This window comes from Chrysochloris asiatica, unplaced genomic scaffold (assembly GCF_000296735.1).
Source record: "Chrysochloris asiatica unplaced genomic scaffold, ChrAsi1.0 scaffold00098, whole genome shotgun sequence".
NCBI lineage: Eukaryota > Metazoa > Chordata > Mammalia > Afrosoricida > Chrysochloridae > Chrysochloris > Chrysochloris asiatica.
Window position 1 is genome coordinate 10,920,368 of NW_006408616.1, and position 3,150 is coordinate 10,923,517.

Here is a 3,150-nt window from a genome sequence, read left to right on the forward strand (position 1 = left end):
GCAGATCATCATTTTTACATTCAGTATTTCATTTCATCTCGATGATTGCAATCCCCTGAGTGTAACATCACGTATCCCACTTCCTCCCTGTGTTTCTTGGTCTCATCTTTGCTTCTTTTCCAAGGATTCTGAATTTTATCCTTAAGTAAGTATTGCCTTTTTTATATATCACTAACATTGTTATCTCCCCTGTATAATCTATCTATTGCTTGGTTGAAAATTGAACCAGTGATGAATTCAATTCCAGACATAAAAGGTGACCAAGAACCACAGTCTTGGGTTCCACCAGTCTCTATCTGACCAACAAGTTTGATCTTGTTTAATGAATTATGGTTTTGCTCCACATTTCTCCCACTCTATCCAAGAGCTTCTAATGTGATCCCTTCCACAGCAATTGGTAGAGGTATCTGGGCACCATCTAGTTCTTCCGGTCTCAGGGTCATGCAGGCTGAAATTTACTTGGTCCATTAGTTCACTGGGCTAATTGTTTCTACACCTCTTCAATTTTCATCACTCTTCTCTCCCCAAGACAGAGATAGACCACCTTAGATGACCACTCGAGAGCTTTTTAGAGCATAATCACTACTCAGAAATGTAGGGTGTAGAACATTATCTTTATGGACTATATTATGTCAATTCCCCCATGGTGTTCACTGAGATTATGGTCCTGAGTTCTCCTGGTCCAGCAAATCATTCCCTTAATGCAGTTGGTAATGTCTAAGAAATGTTCATAATTTGCCTCCTGTACGTTCCACTACTTTCCTGAATATGTTCCTAGCAAAGGCAAACATATGCACATGTACATATTTTTTTTTTACCCATATACAATATCCTCTGTCAAATCTTTATATACTTGTGGATATAATCCCACTCTCCTTCCCATACGTGTTCAACTACCCATGTGTCTACACATAGACACTACTACTGCAGGACTGTGTATACAGAAGCATTTACCTCTGTTACTGTTAAAACTTGCACTCTTCCCCATGTCTTCCCCTGCCTTCATCATTCTTCTTCCAACCTTCCTCTTGTATAATGCCTTCCCCATAACCCAAGTTAACATGTGTCTGCCCTCTAGTCAGTGAATTACAACCCCTTTCCTCCTGTCTCTGGAAACCATCAAAGATTTTTTTTTTTCTTGCAGTATGAAAACCTTTTCTTGACATTGTTTACAACTGTGGTTGCATGCAATATTTGTCCTTTTGTGATTGACTTGATTCACTCAGCATAATGTCTTCCAGGTTCATCCATGCCATTCAATGTTTTGCAGATTCATCTTTATTCTTCAATTTTTACATAATATCCCACTGTGTGTATATACCAAATTTTGTCTATCCATTCTTCCATTGATGGGCATTTAGGTTGTCATCAACTTTTTACTATTGTGAATAATGCTGGGTGTGAATATATCCATACATGTCATGGCTCTTATTTCTCTATGATACATACCAAATACAGGAATTGCTGCTGAGTCATATGGTATTTCTGTTCCTATAAAGATTTATAACTTGGAAATTATATGCAGGGTCATCATAAGTTGCGACCAACTCTACGGTACACAACAACATTGTATGTTTATTTCCAACTTTTCAAGGAAGCACCATAAAATGTTCCAGTGTGGTTGTACCAGTTTATAGTTCCACCAGCAGTGCATGAGGATTCCAGTCTCTTCACACCCTCTTCAGCATTTGTTGTTTTTTCGTTTAATATTAATATTATGTGTTGTCACCTATCCCGGCAGCCTTAACGTGAACAAAATGGCAGCCCCTGTAACGTGGGGATTGTTTTGTATATCCAGGGCCTTAGGCTGTTGGTTTCGACAGTCAATCCTGGTGGCTCAGTCCATAGCTGTAGTTCCAGTGAGAACTAAAAAATGCTTCAAACCTTCTACATATAAACCTAAATTCAATTCAGAATAAGAGTTCCTAGAACATGCTTGGAAAGCAGGATTGGTCATTCCACCAGAACGTTTGGAGCGCCCCATACATCTGACCTGTACAGCTGGTATTTTTGAGGCCTATGTTCCTCCTGAGGCTGATGCATGCAGGTCATCTCTTTCAAAGGAAGGACTGAAACTGAGAGCTGAATGAATGAAGAAGAATATAGCGTCACAGTTGTCAATCTGGAAGATAAACGAAGGACTTCCCAGAAAAAGCAAAGGATATTTTCATTGAAGCTCATCTTTGTCTAAACAATGCTGATGATGATTGGTCGGCTTCATACCTTGGTTACCGAACACTGTTTTCCGGACATGGTTTTAGACATCAAATATAAGACTGTCCACTGGAGCTTCATGGAATCATTAGTACCACCTCAGGTGGTTCAGGTTCGTTGCTCAAGCCTGGTGAAGCAAAGCAATATGTATGGCCAGGTCACCGTCCGCAAGCACACCCGGCAGATTCTGGCCATATATGACAGCTTTGGTCGGTTGATGTATGGACAAGAAGATGTGCCCAAGGATGTCCTAGAGTATGTTGTGTTTGAAAAGCACTTGACGAATCCCTATGGGAGCTGGAGAATGCATGGCAAGATTGTCCCCCAGTGGGCACCTCCTAAGCAGCCTATCTTTAAGACAGTGATGATCCCTGTCCCCCAGCTGAAACCATGACAGGACTATGAAGAACCACAAGAGGAAGTTCCTAAACCTCTGACAGCCTGATGGCAAAAACGATGCCTGGGTGAAACATGGGTAATAGGTGACTGGAAGCTGTGAAGTCTGTTGTCTGGGAGCTGCTGAAGTCATCTGTATCTGCCATGCAATACATAGAAAGACCTATTTTGTTTAAAAAAAATTATGTGTTAATATCTCACTATTGTTTTGGTTTGCATCTCTCCATTGGCCAATGGAGTCCGAATGTGGCACTACAGGACTATTAACTGAAAGGTCCGTGGTTCAAATCCACCGGCCACCCTTCCGAAACCCTATACAGGGTTGCTATGAGTTGGAACTGGCTCGATGGCACAGAAGAAAAACAACAATTGGCCAGTGACCTCAAGGTCATTGTTCTGATTTTCCCAGTGCTTGTCCCACAGCTCCACACCAGGGCTCACAATTGTTGTTGTTAAGTGTCATCGAGTTGGTTCCTACCCATAGTGGCCCTGTATAGGATTTCCGAGGAGAAGCCGGTGAGCTTGAACCACCGACCTTGC

The 3,150-nt window shown here is 41.6% G+C and overlaps 1 pseudogene; it reads left to right on the plus strand.

The window, feature by feature from the left end:
• The first annotated feature begins 1,757 nt into the window (after positions 1–1,757).
• Positions 1,758–2,659, plus strand: LOC102823478 (annotated as a pseudogene).
• Positions 2,660–3,150: the final 491 nt, after the last annotated feature.